Below are 20,226 nucleotides of genomic sequence, written 5' to 3'. Positions count from 1 at the left end.
GGTGGTTTTCTCTTTTAACTCTTAAAATATTCATTTCACTCTCTTTTCACTTGCTTCAATTCTGATGAGACGTTTGATATAATCCTTATGTTTGCTCCTCTCTAGGTAAGGTGTTTTTTCCTCCGGTTGCTTTCAAGATTTTCTCTCACTGATTTTCTGAAGTTTGAATATGATTATGGCCACAATGCCAAGGGCAATTGATTATGCCTACAGATTTTTAGTATTTATCCTCCTTACGTTTGTAGTTTCATGAATCTGTGGTGTTCTGTTTGTCACTAATTTTGGAAATTTTTCAGCTATTCTTACTTCAGATATTTTTTTGTTCCTTTCTTTCTTTCCTTCTGATATTCCCATTACACATGGGTTGCACCTTTTGTCATTGTCCTACAGTTCTTGGATACTCTGTTCCATTTTTTTATTCCTTTTTCTCTTTACCTTTCAGTTTGAAAACTGTCTGTTGACACATCTTCAAACTCACTAATTCTTTCCTCAGCCATGTCCAGTCTACTGACTAGCCCATCAAAGGCATTCTTCATTTCTGTTACAATATGTTTTATTTCTATCATTTTCTATTGATTCTTTCTTTGTGTTTCCATTTCTGCTTACATAACCCATCTCTTCTTGCAAGTTATCCACAATTTTTATTAGCGCCCTTAGCATATTCATTATGATTATTTTAAATTCCAGATCTGATAATTCTAAAATATCTGCCATAAGTAAATTTCGTTCTCATACTTACTGTGTGTCTTCTTTGTTTTGTTTTGTTGCCTTTCACCATGGCTTGTAATCTTTTGTTGAAAGCCAGACATGATGTATCACATAAAAAGAACTGAGGTAAATGGGCCTTTAGTGTGAGGTTTTGTGTTTTTCTGGCTGGAGTATAGGCAGTATTGACTGTTTGCCATAGCTGTGGTGTCAGAGGCCAAAATTTCCCCTGATGTCCCTGTTATTGTCTCTCCTGTTGTCTTTATATTTTCCTGGAGACTGTCTCTTAAATAAAGTCTGAGATTTGTAGTTCTTTCCATTGTGATCGCTTGTTATTATACAGGGGCCTGTTGGAAAAGTGTTCTTTAATCCTACGATTAGATCTCAGGCTTTTAGTGAGCCAGAGTTGAGTTTATCCCTTGTCCCACATTAAAGGCTAGAGGAGGCTGGAATTGGGTATTTGCCTTCTTTTTTCCCTAGTTGGTTAGGGTCTGGTAAAACAGTTTCCCTTGAGGGTACGCATTGTTAAGGAGAACAAAGATGTCTGAGCTATTTCCAAATGATTGCTCTCCCCCTCTCCCAGCAAGAAGCATAAGGGATTTTTCTCCAATCTTCACAGGAGGAATCTACTGGGGATCCTGGAGGTAAAACTCAAGATAGTATGTCCCCACAAGATTGGGAATTTTTTAACTCTCAAGCTCCTCCATACTGAGCCTCCAGCAATTTATCTATTACAGTTTAAAGTGTTTTCACTGATACTGGTTCCACTGCAGGCTCTGCTCTGGTAATTCTCTGTATCCACCTGTCTCTCCAGTTCTCAGGGCAACAATTTTCCCTGTGACCTCAACTCTCTGATGGTTCTTGGGAGAGTTGCTAATTTTCCGTTTCTTCAGCATTTTTCTTATAAAAATGAGAGTAACAAGTTCCAAGCTCTTTACATGTAGAACTGGAAACTAGAAATCAGCGCACTTCTTATTACAAATCAGTAGAAGTTTCAGATAAACTCAGGACAGCATTTTGACATCAATTTATACTCATTCAAATATATTAATGTCATTGACAAGATCCAGCATTCAAACATCAATTCCTGAGTTCAATAAATCCCGTATGGTTGATACATATAGCTTAATTTCAAATCAAAGGATGATGTTGTGGGATAATATAAGGTTTGAAGTCAGAAGGCTTGAGTTCAAATCCTGGCTCTGTCACATACGAGCTGTGTTACCTTGGGCAAGTATCCTAGCTCACTGAGTTTATTTCCCAATCTGTTAAGTAGAGCCAATAAACAGTAGCTTTACAGATGATAAAATAATGAAATTCACATAAAATCAATATATAAAAATGAAGTACTGTCCTATAAATATCTAATAGAAATAAGGAGTTTTCTTCCTTATTCATAATCCTCTTTGTAATGTTTCTTTAATCTCACAAAAGTAGATATACGGAGTGGCATTAAATACTGTCAAGGGATTTAAACACGGTTCTTTTTTCTTTTGGTTTTTTTTTTACTATTATACTTTAAGTTCTAGGGTACATGTGCACAGCGTGCAGGCTCATTACATAGGTATACATGTGCCATGCTGGCCCACTGCACCCATCAACCCATCATTTACATTAAATATTTCCCCCCATGCTATCCCTCCCCCAAGACCACCATGACAGGCCCCAGTGTGTGATGTTCCCCACCCTGTGTCCAAGAAACACAATTCTTTTTTCAAAAAAAAAAAAAATTGCACAGAATATTAGAGCTAGAAAAACCACAATAGAAGGGAAGATAGTTGAACTTTCTAAAAATTAATTTAGGTCCACAAGGAAAAAATACACAGAACCAAATAAAAGGCTCCTGGGACTACCTTTTCCCCAAGGATAGTAGTCATGTCACCTCTAGGGATGCCCTCAATGAGCTTTGGTCAAAATAAAACGATAGAACACTGTCACATGAACTGCTGCTAGTCAGCTCACTACCTCATGAAATTGATTTATGTGTTTAATCCAAATGCAGATTTTAGTTGGTTTCAGTCCATATCTTAGCCTGCCAAGGTATTTCTCAGTAATGGTTTTGTCAATTAACAAAAACATCTGCCTGCTCTTAAAGTTTGAGGCCAACTTTTTGTAGATCCTAAGTAGATGCCTTCAGGCACAAGTTACAGAAATCATTTCTGACTCTCTTGAGTAAAAAGGGAAAATGTATTGAGAGGGAATTGGGAAGTACAGGAAACACAAGTATCTTTCAGTAGAAATAGTCAATTTAAGATACTTTCACCACCATCATCCCATGCTACTGCCCTTGCCCCAAGATATTGATACTGCCTCCATCTTGAATCGACACTAAAATCTCTTTGCCTTGTTTAGATTTGCTCAAGAGAGCATCTGATAGGCCAAGACTCTGCCACATTCTTGGAACTCAGAAAGTAGGGAAAGAAAAAACTCTTCTGATAACCTCCCACCATGAGTAGTGAGAGGCTGGATGCTACCCACTATATCATGAAAATCACACATGATGGGGAAGTCTCCTAAAAGAGCAGCTAAAGTTGAACACTGGAAAGTCAAAAAAGATCATAGTTCACCATAAGGGGGGGGGCATTTTTATTTTTCAAAATGTTTTGGAATAGCATAAAGCAAAATTGATATTCGGAGGCTATATATTGCTACAGGTATATCTGTTGGTTATAACTATCATCTGTTTTTACTGGCCTGTGTTATAAAATATTTTCACTATCAACCTGCATTTAAATGCATAAGAAGCAGATTTAATTAAATAATATGGATGAAAGTGGTAATATAATCTTGGGTCAAATAAAAAAGTGGGATTATGAAGCAATGAGACCAATTTTCTGGTGTGATTTATTAATAAGCTGTAAGGGTAATTTCAACAGATGAGTCCAGAATTTTGTTGTTGTTGTTTGTTTGTTTGTTTTGAGATGGAGTCTTGCTCAGTTGCCAAGACTGGAGTTCAATGACACGATCTCGGTTCACTGCAACCTCTGCCTCACAGGTTCAAGTGATTCTTCTGCCTCAGCCTCCCAAGTAGCTGGGACTACAGATGTGCAACATCACACCCAGCTAATGTTTGTATTTTTAGTAGAGATGGGGTTTCACCATGTTGGCCAGGCTGGTCTCGAAGTCCTGACCTCAGGTGATCTGCCCACCTGTCCCTCCCAAAGTCCTGGGATTACAGGCATGAGCCACTGCAGCTGGCCCAGAATTTTTTTTTTTTTTTTTTTACCGTTGGCAGTAGCATTGGAATAAAGAGGCTATGGTGATGGATAGCTTGGTTTTGGTTTTCGTTGTTGTTGTCTGTAAATGCTGATATATTCGTTTAGGAATCAGTCTTTTTACCTCACAGTCCCAAAATGTACCACATACAACAAACCATCCTTCATGTACAAAGACAAAATAACTGCTCCTAGACATGAACTTTTCTAAGAACAGCAACAGGTAACTTGGTGTAGGAAAGTGAGTAAAAGAAAGGTCTCCTTCACAGGATAGTTATTGTGTTCAAATAGCTGAGTGTCCAAGCCAGCAAGAGAGAGTTTCAAGGAAAAAATCAGAATAAATAACATGGGCATGTATGCAACAAACCAAAAGGATCTACAGAAAGAGGAAGACAAACTGGACTTGCAAGACAAAATTTTAAGAAGAGACAACCATAGGCATAGGATGGCAAGGAGAGGAAAGAAATGGAGCAATCAAAATGAGTCAACACAAAATCTACAAAGAAAAGCAGAATTATAGATCTTACGGCTGAAAAAAATACAACCCCCTAGGGCCATAGAAAGCCCCTGGTGAAGGCGGTACTGCTTACTGCACTAAACCCTTCCATTTTTCATCTGTTTGGCTCTGAACACCCAGAAAAGGCCTCTATCTACAAACCTCTCCACACTCCCCACTGTTAGAAGTTGGATCCTTAGAGCGGAAAAGTTTCCCTGGGTCTGACAAGGCCCATTATCCCTTGCTGTACTTTTAACCACAGTCAATAACGTGTCCCTTTCCATTCCGTTATTATTCCTCAGTATTTATAGATGCATCAATGGTTTCTTTCCTTCAAAATGTGCATATTCAATTCCCTCGATCCCAGCTGCCTTCAAAATGTATGATTTTGAAAAGTGTGGGAAGGAGAGAGAGACAAAGGTTATCTTTATGAAACTTTGCATATCCCCAGCCATCAATGTCTCCTCAATAATGAGAAAGGCCAACCTGGACCAGGCATTTAGTCCCCTAAGGGGGCATATCTATCAGCCTTCCCTGCACATTGATTAGTTGATTGATTTTTAAGATTTATAGAAATGCACTCACTGCCAAGTTCTCTGGGCACCTCTACGACAGTAACATTAAGCAACTTAAAGAGGTGGACATTCCTTGTCCCAAAGTCTTCCTCTTACCCTTCAAGGGTTTTTTAAATGCACGTTAAAAGGTAGACTTTCTGCCATGCACCGAAGGTCATCCAAAAAAGGTTTGCTAAGGGATCAAAAGGAAAAAGTTTCCGATGTCATAACAAGCTTAGACAAAAAGCCCTCTCTCCAGCCTTCAGAAAATCAAAGAATCGTGATCTTGGGAAAGACCTTAAAAACCATTACTGACAGTTCCCACTACACCCGTGGTGTAGTGATGGTCTTTCACTGGTCCACATGAAGTTAGAAAAAAGAAAAAAGCCAACATAGCAAGTTTTCTTAAAAGTTAACTCAATTTAAGGTATTAATTATTATTCTGAGATAATATCCTTCCTAATTTTGGTATTAAAATATATTTTATTGCATAAAATGATGGTGATAGTAGTTGGTAGTTATTTTAAATAATATCTTTACTTAACAAAGCAACAAATTGGCAAGATATCTATGTTAATTCCCAAAATTCCCTTTGAAATGTTATTGGTCAATGAAATTCAAACTCTAGAAACCACTAGATTTTGTAGATACGAAAACTGAAGCTCCAGAAGTCTGAGTGACCACGACGGTCCCCAGCCCATTAGTAAGACGGTGTGCATGAAGAGACAGACCTCCTAACTCCCACTACTCCGTGCTGCCTCTTCCAAAGCTCCAGGGCTCTGAAAAGTCCACCTCAGCCCTCAGTAGTGGATATTTGTCATTTCTTGACACTCCAATTCAGAAATTTTTCCTCTTTGAGGAATTTCTCCTCACTGTTTAGGTCTTGGTGGGAGGTAGATTCTGACACTTCCATCTAAACCTGACACGCTCAAGATACTGGACAACTGCAGTAAGAAAGAAAGAGCTGGCATAGGCACAATAATGCAAAGGATTATGGAAAATCTAAGAAATGCGTCTAGAAAGGAATTGTGGGTATGGCAACATGGAACTGACATAAATCAACATGTGAGAAATGGACATCTCTGTGTTGCAATAAAAACTTTATTTACAGAAATAAGTGTCGGCCTGGATTTGGCACACCTGCTGTAGTTTGCTGACTCCTGAACTAGATTTTTAAAAAGCCTAGTAAGCTTTGAGGGCACCGGTACAGCCAAGGAAACCACAGCCCAGACTAGAAATGTCTGTGACTAACAATTTGAGACATAAAGCAACTCTACCTGCACTGCTGCTCCACAGAGTTCTGCTCTCATTGTGTGTTCTCTCCCTGGTGAGCTTCATCAAAGCTCCTTTGGTTGCAAGAAACAGAACCCACTTGAGCTGGATTGGATGCAAAAAGGAAGAATTAATTACAAGGACACAGGGGAATGCCCCAGAGCTCAAGAGCTAAAGGGAGTTAGGATCTTCATACATTTCTCACTCCCTCTCCCCTGGCCCTATCTCTCCCTCCCCTTCTCTCTGCACATGCTGATTCAGTTCTGCCTCTATGCAACAGCTTTCTTTGCCCTTATGTGAATATTATGGACCATGATCCTTAGATCTGATCAGCTGTGACTGGCAAAGCACAGTCAACATGACATGAACTTGGACTCTGGGCTCTACCCTTGATGGTGAGGCAGTTTCGTGGTGGCCAGCAGGGACTGAGCTGGGTAGAGAACTGTGAACATATCCTATAATACCCCATGGCCCTTCCTGACATAGCCTTTGCCAACCTGGCCAGCCCTCCTTCCCTGCTCCTCTGCAGTCCACTACACTCCAGTCACCCTAAGCTGGCCTTGCCATCCTTTCTCTCTTACCTCAAAGACTTTACCCAAGCTGGTCCTTCTGCCTGGGAGCACACTTGCTTCCCCCTTCCCCTGGCTAACTCCTTCTTGCCTCCCAGGTCCCCATGTAGGTGCTGTCTTGGAAAAGTCAGATGCTTGTTTCCAGAAGTCTTGGAAAACTCAGGTGCTTTTCCAAGATGCATTTCCTTCAGCAGTCTTGGAAAAGTCAGATGCTTCTCTTTTCTACTTCTACAGCTCCCTAGACTATTGTAGCAGGTAGCACTCTATACTATGATTTACCTACCTCTCCAACCTGCCTGCAAACGTCTCAAAGACAGTTTTCCCAGAACCTATGCCTGTGCCTGCCCAGCACATTGTCAGTGATCAATAAATACTTGCTAAACAAATGACTCTCTCAACTCCCCCACCCTCCCCTTCCTTCTCTGCACCAGCCAGCTGAGCTTCAAAATCAATCATTCCAACAACAATGTTAGAAACTTTTTCAATCCCCTCACACTCTGTATTACTATGCCTTACCAGCCCTGCTCATCCTCATCCCTGATTCAATTCAAACCTCTCTTTTCTTCCTGGGCCGCCCAACACTGCTGGACAAATTGCACACAGATGCTGGACGGTACCATTCCAATCGAAGGGCTCCAGTCTCTAGGGAGAAATGAGTGGAGTTTAGCAATTTTATAACTTTCTCTAGTCTGGTACATTTTCCATCCCCTAAGCAGTTATTCTAAAACTTTCCTAGCATGGAGTTTAACTTAAGTCTTAGTTTGCTGCTGTCATGATCCCACCTGTCTGGAAATGTTGATAGAGCTATTAAGAAAGGGTCCTCTGAAATCTGCTGATATGGTGGCTTGAATTGTGTCCATAGCTGGGGTTTAGACTGCATAGTGAGGGGAATGAGGGAATCTGCAGATCCCTTCAAGAAGAATTCTTGTAAGGCACAGCGATGTTGAGCTAATAACAGAGGCTTAATCATTGGAGCATTCTCAGGGATTCCAAGAATAGCAGGTGGCTATTATCCCTAAGCCAGTCTCTGGGTGCTTGTCTGTATATAAGAGAGAAAGATGCTATGAGTAAAAACTGAAGGAACAGTTTCTCTTCATATTGCAGCCCATCAAGGCCTGGGTAACGCAGCATTGGACCATGCCAACACAGAAACTCAGAGGGGCCAGGTGGCTGCAGGCCAGAAGGAGCAGTGGGAAGGACTGTGGCCCAGAGGAGCTGAATAGCATCAGAGGAGTGACCTCTGTACCTGGTCATGCAGCAGCCACCCATGCAGGCCACTGGGAGAAACCCATGGTGGGTGCCCAGTGGGCTTCATGGACGCCCTGACACCAGAGGCGGAAGGGGGTATGCATGTGTCTCTAAGCATGTAAAGACATTCTAGTAACCCCTGAAACACCTGTGCGGCTTTTTGAGGGGCTGATGAGCCTAGTGAAAAAGGAGATACTGAGCTAGAGTGACCTCGGTTACAGTTTACTACTTTTCTTAATCTTTGCACTGAATTTGCCTCCTACTTCACAGAGCAAATAAAGGCCATTAGATGTAGGCTTCTACAATTTCTTTTCTTTCTTTTTTTTTTTTTTTTTTGAGACAGAGTCTCACTCTGTTGTCCAGGTTGGAGTGCAGTGGTGTGATCTTGGCTCACTGCAATCTCCATATCCCAGGTTCAAGAAATTCTCCTGCCTCAGCCTCCCAAGTAGGTGGGATTATATGCACCCACCACCATGCCCAGCTAATTTTTGTATTTTTAGTGGAGATGGGGTTTCACAATGTTGCCCAGGCTGGTCTCAAACTCCTGACCTCAGGTGATCCACCCGCCTTGGCCTCCCAAAGTGCTGGGATTACAGGGGTGAGCCACTGTGACGGGCCTACAATTTCTTATCTTCTCTCCAAATACCTAAGCCTAAATCCTTGCCTGCATCACTGTGACAGGAGTGATGACCATTAGGAGAGAGAGAAAGAGCACAGTGGAGCTCCCACGGGGGAGTGAGGGGCAATGCTGATGGGAAGAAGAAAAGTGTAGTGAACATGTCTGAGGCTAGGGCAGATGGTCTCAGGGAAATTCTAAAGAAAATCTAAACTTCATTCTATAGCACCACTGAATCCATTAAGAATAGTTCCTTCTTGAAAGGAGGAGACATGTCTTAGTAATCTTTGTATTGCCAGTGACAAATACAAGTTCTGGCACCTAGTAAAAGCAAGATGGATAAATGAATGAATAAGTAGAGGAATTAAGGAACCCCCTAACTAGGATGCCTTGATGTTTCCTACAGAAAAGAAATTTAAGAATAATAGCTTTCATAGCTGCAACAATCTGAATGTCCCCCAAAATTCATGTGTTGAAACTTTATTTCCAATGTGACAGTATTAAGAGGTAAAGCCTTTAGGAGATAATTAAATCATGAGGGCAGAGTTCTTGTGAATGAGACTAGTGACCTTATAAAAGAGGTGCAAGGAAGCATTTGCCCCTTCTCCATCCAAGGCGCTGTCTTGGAAGCAGAAAGCAGCCCTTACCAGCCTCCAAATTTGCTGGTGCCTTGATCTTGGACTTCTTGGTCTTTAGAACTGTGAGAAATACATTTCTATTATTTATGAATGACCTAGTCTCTGGTATTTGATTATAGCAGCACAAACAGAGTAAGACAATAGCTAAAATAATATTCACCCAGGGACTTCATTTAGTTCTATGAATATGAATACAAGAGATACAGCCTGGTCTTCAGTGCAGAACACCAGACTCTTGGGAAGGAAGAAAAGCTCACTCAGATCTGGACTATGTCTACATCAATACTTCACAATATTTTAAAATCATATACCCACCAGGAAAAATCTTACTTGCCACAGTCCTCCGGCATAAGGGTTGAGGGTTGGGAGGGAACGGTCTGCCAAGGGGCGGTGGGCTGGGCTTTGAAAAGTTAGTGAAGGAAGAAGAAGGAACAAAGAAAATGGAAGAAACAGCAGGCTTCACAAACACAAAACCAAGCCACCATGGCAGCTTTAGTTTGGGAGGAGGCTGAAGTCTAACTCAGGAAGGAAGAAGTGGTGCCACCCATTGTAATCTCATCTGAATATCTTTGCCAGTGGACTGTTGCATCAAAATACCCTCCCAGAGAATAACTTTCCCCGGTGTATAGGTAAGATGAACTAGAGTTCCTCTTATGTCACATCAAAAAAAAAAAACTTAGATTGGTATGGAAAGGCAATAAACTTAAAAGCAGTAGATCTGTTATGTTTTTCTCCCAAGATTGACATTTATCAATAAATATCAGCTTCTACCTGGTCCAGACATGTGATATTTAGTCATACATGTCACATTTGCAGTGAAAAAGTTCACTGACCAAAAAGATAAAATGAAATAAGGTAAATCATTTAAATTAAATATTTTCTTTATTAGATTTCATTTTCCAGCTGTTTTAACGTAATAGAATTTTTTTCCTTAATTTCAAACTACATAATGCTTTCTGATTGAACGGTGATTATCTTTCCAGCCCAATGGCCTTTTTCTGTCAATGGCAATTAAATCCACAAAGATGATTTCTTTCTAACATTTGAGATTCTTGCTTTCCCATTGTACAGCAGACGTTTTGCTCAAGTCAACCAGATTTTGTTAGGAAATTTTATTTGATAAGACAGGATCCAAAAGTCCCAAATTCAGATGCAAACATCTTAGGGGCGTGCCAATGGCAAATGTTTTACTGTGTAATTACTACAGGTCTTTGTGCATATTGATAGAATGAAAACCAGATCTGCTGATATTGTATTTTCTGTTTTGTTTTCTTTAAGTGTATTTTCTGGATTCCCATCTCTCTTTGTTTCAATAAAGACATCTGCAAAATTTCCTTAAATGTTATTTACTATTGTGGGGCTACACAGTTTTTTACATGAGAATTTAAATCTCATCTCAAATGATCATTGCCTACCACTTAGTGAGCATGGGTGCATCTTTTAGAAAAAGGTGAACGAAATAGACCTCAAAAACAAAAAAACTCTGCATCTTATTTTCAGACCATAAAAAAATAGCCAAGTCACAGTACAATACTAAGCTTTAATTCTTCCTTTTTTCCCCTTCTCTAAACTATGCAAATCAATTCTAACATGTTGATGTGCTTTAAATGGTTTTTACAGTCTCACAACTGCAGCTAGAACCCTTCACTTATTCCTCTGACAATAGATGAAACTCATTGAAACAATCCAATTGATCCTATGCTTTCATCCAGAATGTCATTTTTTTCTACCTGGTTTTTATTCAGCAATCAAAATACAATTAGATTCTACCAACGACCAATGAGCAGTATTTGATGCAGATGTTTGGAAAGAAAAAAAAATTAAGAAAACTCTTCTAGAGTCAGATCTTTTTCCTAAATGCCCAGATAGGAAAGACAAATCAGCTCACATTTTATTAGGCCTACAGAAGGAACCTGACCAAGAGGATCTGAAGTGTTGTTTTTCCTCCATTTCGCTTTAACTGAGGATTACACCTTAGGCAATCATATTTTTTTGTTTGGATTTTTATATTCTATTTGAGTATAACATTATTTATCTGGGCCACTATAGACATTTGAGCAAAGCTATTTAGCTTTAATAAGAATAATAACTGCCACTTATTAAGCTTCCTGCCAGGAACTGAACTAATATCACCAAAAAAATTATGTGTGTATGTATACACATGCATTTGTATGTATTTAATTTTCACAACAACCCCATGAAGGAGATCTTATTACCTCCATTATAAAGATGAGGAAAATAAAGTTTAGAAAGCTTAAATAACTTACCCAAGAAAATATCAGAGGTAGAAATTAAAGCCATGCCTGTCTGATTAGAGTTCATGACCTGAATCTCTCTGCTAAAGGCCATATGGTATTCATTGTATATTCTTCATTCCTAAAATGCTTGTCATCCAAGAACATAGGCCTCTAATCCCAGAATCACTGGTGTAAGGTCTCTAATCCACTTGAAACCCAGAGCAAAACTTCTCCAAATTTTGAGCTTTCAGAAACTTCTAGCATTTCCAAAAATGTAGATATGCATGGGCAATGAAGATGACATATCATGTGTGTTCTCTGGCGATCACTCATACCTGGTAGTCAGGGGAAAAGAAATAAAATAATAATAACCTGTGTTTATCTCCCTGCAAACTTCTCCCACCCTGTAGGCTCAGAGGAATAATTAGCTGCTCTAGCTGTTTTAAAGAGTGGTTCCAAAAGTAGCTCAAATCACAAATATAACAAAATGTTACTATCTTTTGAGAATCAGAAAGTGGTTTCACTCAAATCTAAATATCTTGATGTGCAGTAGAATCACTGATATGTTTTTTAAAGGGAGAAAGTTTGAAATTTACAATCATGAAACCTGCTATTTACCTCCATGGTACTTGCATATAATAGAGCACTTTGTAATCGTGCACAGTGAAGATCATTAAAGCACTTCACTAATGTACAGATGCACTTTGATGGAAAAAAAGAAAAAAGGTGGCACTCTTTCAACTGAACAGAAGTTTTCTTTAATTTGTAAAGAAAAAAAGAGTTCATTCTAGAAGGATATCCTGCATAAAGCTGTTGAAATACGCTATTTCAATCACTGTTTCAAACACAAGGGATTTTCTTTTCCTAACAGTTTCTCCTTTTTAAAAAAAAAATCATTCTCACGCCTGTAATCTCAGCACTTTGGGAGGCCGAGGTGGGTGGATCACAAGGTCAAGAGATCAAGACCATCCTGGCTAACATGGTGAAACCCCATCTCTACTAAAAATACAAAAAATTAGCCAGGCTCCCAGCTACTCAGGAGGCTGAGGCAGGAGAACGGCTTGAACCCGGGTAGTGGAGCTTGCAGTAAGCCGAGATTGCACCACTGAACTCCAGCCTGGGTGACAGAGCAAGACTCCACCTCAAAAACACACACACACACACACACAAAATATATTTTTATTTTTCATTTTACTTTCAGTTCTGGGACACATGTGCAGAGTGTACAGGTTTGTTACATAGCTATACATGTGCCATGGTGGTTTGCTGCACCTATCAACCCGTCATCTAGGTTTTGAGCCCCACATGCGTTAGGTATTTGTCCTAATGCCCTTCCTCCCTTTGCCCGCCACAACAGGCCCTGGTGTGTGCTGTTTTCCTCCCTGAAACACAAGGGATTTTATATGGCCATTAGTTACAACTTATAGTTTAACTTTCTCAAAACTCATTCTATACTGTTCACTTGTTCAAATGACATTTGATCTGTGTTTTTAATTAAACATTTTGCTATTAAACTGAAATTTTAGAAAACAAGAGAATCAGGCATAATAATTGCAGCTTTCCCCTACAGGTGAAAAAGCCAAACAGTCTCCCACCCTGAAGGCACTAAGACAGGAAGATGAAGATTTCCAAGAATTTTCGAAACAATAATTGATGTGTTTTGCCCATTTTTGAAAATCTGTAATTTCCAAAAAATTATTAAACATAAACTTGTATATTCATTGCTCATTTGTGGAAAATGTGGATAACTTCTTTATTTTGATGATAGAAGAAGGCAAAGAAAAAAATGAAAGTGAATTGTTAAAAAACAATCTCAATATTAGCGATGACTTTGTCCTCAACCATTTGGAGCTTTGGATTTCAAACAGGGCAAATAAACATGATCTGAAATAGTTTAAAACAAAGTCAGTTTTCATTTTTTAGCATCCACCAAAAGAGCATTTTATATAATCACAAATTCATTCTGATTTAGTGATAAAAACCATAGATTGGTAATAATAATGTTACTGATTATTAAGAATCTACCAAAGGCCAATTACATACTAATTGTATTACAAAAATTATCTCATTTAATTTAATTCTCACTTTACATATGAAGAAACTAATGCTCATGGGGTCACAGCACCAGGCAGCAACCCAGTGTGTTGGTAAGGCCATCTTTTTGGCTTGGTTAAGATGTGTAGTTGGCCTAATGGAGTAATTTTGTGATTGTCCCCGACAATAACAACCTGATGCACGACCAATGCAGAGAAAGAAAAAAGGCTCAAATCTAAAGCGCAGGATGGCCACTCTTCAGAGTGCAGCATAGCCATGGCCAACCACATGTCATGTTTCATAAGAGCCCTTGGTCAGCACGGAACGACTAATAAAGGAAAATGTTGGGAGAGTTTGCCACTCTTCCCTCCCTTAGATCTACTCCCTTCCCTTTGATGAGGACATTTGGGAATGCTTTTACAGAAACTCTTCATGAGTTTTCTTCATCAGCAACTCAGACCATTCAGCCCTTTGCTCACTTCAGTGGGATGACCTGTCTACCTCGTCTTTACCAGTCTCTTGCTCCCTCTGGGACCCAGCTCTCAGGTCTCAGAAAGCCTCCTCTGACCTGCCACTGCCCAAACTGATCACTCCTCAGTTGCCTTCTTTCCTCACTCTGTACGGTGCTTGCAATCTTCCTTCCCCACCCACAAGTTCTTCAAGGGCCAAAATTCTACTCCCACTTCTCCTGTCTCTCCAAGTGCCTACTAAATTAATGCATTAATAGTAATTTTATTCTTCAACCTAATGGTTGAAGATTCAGAACCCAGAGGATACGATCTCTAAACCAAGCTAATCTGTTAGGGTGCCCATGACTCAGGGACTCACTCAGACTGCTTAATGCATTATTCAGCCAGAGTATTGATTCTGTTTTCCATCAGTAATAAATGTACATGCCCTGTTTCCAAACAATATCTCAGTAAGTATGAGATAATTCAACTTCAGTTAAAACCCCCCACTGGTTTCATGAGCTGCTTAAGCACTACTTTTTATGAGCTCAGTGCTCCTGGGTTCATCAAAATTCTTGTCTGTGAATGAGCCTTCTTAATTACATCTCTCTGGATTTTGGCGTCACTCCTCATTATGTAATCCTACCCATCTGTATTAGTTTGGCTAACCAATGCTGTGATATTAAGCAGGCCTAGATTTCTTAGGAGTTCTTTTTTGCTTTTTGTTTTTTGTTTTGAGACTGAGTTTTGCTCTTGTCACCCAGGCTGGAGTGCAATGGCACGATTTCGGCTCACTACAACCTCCGCTTCCCGGGTTCAAGCGATTCTCCCGCCTCAGCCTCCTCAGTAGCTGGAATTACAGATGACCGCTACCGCGCCAACTAATTATTGTATTTTTAGTAGAGACAGGTTTAGTAGAGACAGGGTTTCTCCTGACCCCAGGTGATCTACCCACCTCAGCCTCCCAAACTGCTGGGATTACAGACATGAGCCACCACACACAGCCTTCTTAGGAGTTTTGCAGCACGAAAATTTGTTTAGCTTACGCAAAGTCCAGTTTGGACTTCGGAGAACAAGGTTGTCCTCCATCTAGTCACTGTGGCAGGGGAAGACAGCAGATGAAAGGACAACTGCTTCCACCTAAAAATGACTCCTATGTCTTCCATTCATAGTTCGTCAATTGGCCAAAGCTGGTCACATGGTCCCAACCTGCTTGCAAGGGAAATTAGGAAATGCTCCCAGTTCTCACCACCCCACTGGCTCATGCCCATGTTTTCCGTTATCTATGTTCTGTCATAGATGGAATGTGCTTGTTTTATCCATACTTTCCTAACCCTACGTTCCTTGAAGTAGGGGCTTTGTCATATCCAGCACAGCTTAAGAATGCTTATTGGGTTCACAACAATCAGAATGGATCCAAAAGTGTCTCTGAGAAAACAGAAACAAGAAAAAGAACAACATTTATTGAAATTCAAAGGCAAAAGCCTCTCTTTAGAAAACGCTTCCCCATTTTCTCATGTTTGGTGGGTACAACAAGATGGCATCACTTGAAAACATTGGCCATAACTGAACAATATATTACAGATTTGTTTAATATTGGCAGTTCTTTAAAAATGTTCCTTTGAACAGAATCTCAGCAAAGCGAAACTTTCCCTCCCAGCACTGCTTTAAAAGTTAGGAGGCAGTTTTCTGCCCGTTCCAAATCACCAAAAGTAAAGTATCAAGTCATAAATGCCCCCCAGTGACTGACTGAGCTAGCCAGGCTGATTTTTTCCCTTCTACTTCGCGGAAAGAAAAGACAGTAAAAGTTCCTTCAGCAAGCTGCCAAGGTGCTCCCAGGCCTTTGTGCAGAATCATTGTCAGGTTAAATTAGGGAGTACAGACTCCATGAGGGTAAAAAAATCAATACTTGATGGAAGATTGCTCCCCGGAAAATCTGTTTTGATTCCAGGATTAATTCGCGACCAAAGGCTTCTGCAAAATGACATGCCATTAGTCAGAAAATGAACACATTCTATCCTTGAAATTGGATGGAAATATGTCAGCTGATTGACCCATTCTTTCTCTTCACTCTCTGGGCAGAAAGAGTGGGTGTGGTAGCTGTGTGAATTAGTGCCCCAAACCTGGTCCATTTTCAAAACAGGATAAAAAATATATTTTTTTGAAGTCCAATGTGAATTGTGAGTAGTCTCTAGGCCATTGTTGGAGAGCTATTGCAAATGTGTTTCATCAAGGCAAATGCATTTGTCTGGAAGGCCCAACTCTCCTGAGTTTTCTATGCCTCAGAATCAACCCTACTAAGAATCTTAAAATAAAACAAGGATTTTCCCCCTCAAAGCAGTGACCTGCAATATTAATGACAATGCAATTTCTTTGTCATATATAAAGTAACACTCCTCACACTCCTTGTCCGTTAGGCTTCTTCAACTAAAAACTTTTTGGAAGAAGCAAGTTCCAGCTCTTCAGTTGGGCTAATGTCACAGGTCTTCAGGGCCTCTCCTTGTGCAGTGAGATGGGCAGCAGGGATGAATGTGATTCCACAGACTTTAACACATGTAAAAGTCACTCTCTTTATCTCCTTTAAATCAAACTCAATCTGATTCTGAAGCTATCAGTCATCATTAGGAGTGTTTCTTCCTCCCCACAATGATGAAAAGGCCCCAGGAGCTTTGACAGAACAAATGGTTCAGGGACACCCTTCACCCTTCTGATTATTTACTTATTTATTTATTTTATTTATTTATTTTTTGAGACAGAGTCTCCCTCTGTCACCCAGGCTGGAGGGCAGTAGCACAATCTCAGCTCACTGCAACCTCCACCTCCTGGGTTCAAGCGATTCTCCTACCTCAGTCTCCTGAGTAGCTGGGACCAAAGGCACACACCACCATTCCCGGCTAATTTTTGTGTTTTTAGTAGACATGGGGTTTCACCATGTTGGCCAGGCTGGTCTCAAACTCCTGACCTCAAGCAATCTACCTGCCTCGGCCTCCCAAAGTGCTGGGATTACAGGCATGAGCCACCGCACCCGGCCACACACCTTCTCTTCTTCTATCTATTCCAGTCACCACTGATGGCCTCGTGGTCCAAGCCTGCAGTCTCTTGAAGGCACGTGGTCCTACTATTTTACTCAGGCACAGAAAACCTTGTCAACCTTGGAGTTCTGGCACCTAGATTCAGACTTCTCTCTCCTCTCCACTTCCACACACCCACCAACTGCTCTAAAAGACACACGTCTCTCTCCTGTTTCTCCTCCTCCAGTCTCCTCAATAAGCTCATCATTGCAAAAACTAACAGAAGAAAAAGAAGTTGTTTTCCAACACCAAGTTATCTGGCCTTTTTGCAAGTAAGCACAAATTCCTTGTTTGCTTTTTGGAATTTGGGAGGGGGAAATTAAAGGAAGATGAAACCCACTTAATATATTAATAATTCATATATCCACAGACACACCCTGAAAGGCGAGTTCTGCAGCATCTCCATCAAAGCTTCCCTGGCTGTCCCTGCCTCTGCCCACTGAGACACAGGCCTCATCTCCTGGGAGAAAAGGGCATTTTAATCTACTTGCTGATGTCCTCTGGGCCTGCACCATGGCTGCTAACAGTGTCAAACATGCTGAATGTGTGGAACCAGAGGGGGGTCACGACATCAGCTGTTTGTATTCATTTCGCTGGGAGAGAATTTGCCAAGGTGAAGCTCACCTCCTTCTCAGAGCCCTTTCCCTGCAAATACCAAAGACAAAGAAATCACACAGCTAACAACCAGGTGGCCGAAACAGTCCCCTCAGGGGAGGACTCATGGGACTGAGCCTCATTACTCATGGTGACTTCATTAGAATCCTTCACTCGGAGTAAATGAAGATGGCAGGAGATTGTCTCAAAACCAGCATTTAAAAAAGAAAAGCTTCAGCATTACTGCAGAGGCACTGGTACTCCAGAGAACTCCTTGTTATCCCAGCTTAACAGTTGGCCCTCTGGACTATAGTCTGTGTTGACAATATTCCATGGGGGGAATTTCCAGGGGGGAAAACGAACCTTACAGAAGAAAACAGATGCCAACACCCAAAGATGGCATATCAGCCAACATAAGGCACGTAATTTCAAGACTTCAATTTGCCAGACCAGCCTGAGCCTTTAGGCACCCAAATTAGTGGCCCCAGGGTGCAATTACAGTAGCATGAATCTTCACTCTTTAAAAATGTGTGAATTATTGTGAAATGAAATAAATAAAGTAAATGACTAAACAGTTCTATCAGAAGGTTTTCTCACAGTTGCTTGTAAATGGGAAGAAGAAAGTATCGAAGTCACATTAAACACCAATATGTTCTAGTAACACATAATAATCGTGTTTATTCTTTTGCATGGTTACTCATACGCTAGGATTATCATAAGCCAAAAATAAAACTTCTGAACAAATGGAAAGAAAACTGTCAATATCCAGTCCCCTCTAAACATGAAAAGATCAGTTTCAACTGGAATTAAGACCACATCTCTGAAACCTTTCCCAAGTAAATAGAGATTGAAGAAGTTGGCATTATAATTGACTACACCATATTTCCCCTTTCCCACAAGGATCTTAAATATTAATGCTCAGTTGCTGAAAATCTCTCTTATTTCTATTTTTGAACATCACAATCTCATACACTAGAAACACACCCAGCCTTTGCACAGCAGAACATAGGGACTGGAATGCCAGATAAGAAATCCAGAAACTTGGCTCCTTTGGCCAAGTCTTCCATGAACTCAGAATTTTAGGATCTTCTACAAAGTACAAGACTTTCCTAAATCATAGACAATTGGAAAGATTTCAGATCATGTTCTCAGAACTCCTGGTATTCTCTTTTGCAGACACGTTGAAGAACACACACACGTGTGTGTGTGTGGGTGTGTGTGTGTGTGTGTGTGTGTACACACAAGTTGGGGATGTGGTAATTTATGTATTGAGGAAGAAGCATTTGAAGTAAGTGCTGTGGTATCTCCAAACGTGTGAACGGTAAAATGATTACTGAAAATGATGATTAGGTCCCCTCTGATCTTTTCAACTCTAAGGCAACTTGATGCCACAATGTTTGATTGACGAATAATGTTTCATGGCAGAGCTTAAATAACAGTGACTATGCATATCCTTTGTTTATACTCAGATAAACCTGAACCAAACCAGCCTTGAAACTCTGTTGAAAGGGAAAGAAGATATTTGAGATGCAGCTGCAACTAATTCAAAAGAGTCTCCTTAGGCTGGGTTCAGTGGCTCACACCTGTTATAGCAGCACTTTTGGAGGCCGAGGTGGGTGGATCACCTGAGGTCAGGAGTTCAAGACCAGCCTGGCCAACATGGTGAACTCCTGTCTCTACTAAAATACAAAAATTAGCTGTGCATGATGGCAGGCACCTGTAATCCCAGCTACTTGGGAGGCTGAGGCAGGAGAATCACTTGAACCTGGGAGGCAGAGGTTGCAGTGAGCCAAGATTGTGCCATTGCACTCCAGCCTGGGTGACAGAGCAAAACTCTGTCTCAGAAAAAAAAAAAAAAGAGTCTCCTTAAACATTCTGAAAGCATATAGCTCTTGGTTATTCTTCTCGCCAAACTATACAGTGAAAATGTGGAAGTTTTAGGACTGGAAGATGAAAAGATGGTTTCTAGAGAAAGGTCTTGCCCACTCTTAAGTAATATCCATATGTACCCTCTGAAAAATCACTGACTTACTTGAATCACTTGTATTCAATCTTTTGAACGACCAACTTCTGCCCAAATAACACAATCCACAGGGAGGCAGTAAAACTTAGCAAGGCAGCCATAATCCACCAGGTGGGCCATTTTCTGGTCTGGAATGTTTTGTCCTTAGTATTGTTTAGTGAGGGGTTAAAGAGATGTAACCCCTAGAGGGTGAGCACAGGCAGAATTGCAGACAGCCCAGAGCTCCATGAGGAGAACCTGCTCTCCTGCCACCTTTTCTTTGTCCTCTGGCTTCCCGGTCACACTCAAAAGGCTGGGGGTCATGGACGCCACTAGAGAGCTGTGAGGGGAGCTGCCACAGAGTCCACTCTAGGTGCACAAATCACTATATACACACACACACACACACAATCTCTCTCTCTCTCTCTCTCCCTCTCTCTCTCTCCCTCTCCTTCTGAGATGCTTTCTCGGCTATGGAAAGGATAGCCATGCCGTTGGCGTCAGAGCTCAGTTCAACCCCTGCTAT

General features: G+C 40.8%; 1 long non-coding RNA gene across 2 annotated transcripts in view; it reads right to left on the bottom strand.

The window, feature by feature from the left end:
* The window catches only part of LOC109027847 (uncharacterized), a 53,698-nt gene that overhangs the window by 8,969 nt on the left and 24,503 nt on the right, over window positions 1-20,226 (bottom strand). Inside the window, exons 1-2 of one of the 2 annotated variants that reach the window (XR_010134666.1) lie at window positions 7,328-7,411; window positions 6,248-6,347 (exon numbers count right to left, since the gene is read on the bottom strand). The exons of the other annotated variant lie outside the window; for it this stretch is intronic. This is a non-coding gene — a long non-coding RNA (uncharacterized lncRNA). Of the gene's footprint in view, window positions 1-6,247; window positions 6,348-7,327; window positions 7,412-20,226 lie in introns of those variants that run through there. 2 annotated transcript variants of the gene reach the window in all.

The sequence above is a fragment of the Gorilla gorilla genome, chromosome 6, assembly GCF_029281585.2.
Source record: "Gorilla gorilla gorilla isolate KB3781 chromosome 6, NHGRI_mGorGor1-v2.1_pri, whole genome shotgun sequence".
NCBI lineage: Eukaryota > Metazoa > Chordata > Mammalia > Primates > Hominidae > Gorilla > Gorilla gorilla.
Note: the sequence above shows the minus strand (reverse complement) of the source record. Positions and strands in the feature narration are given on the sequence as shown.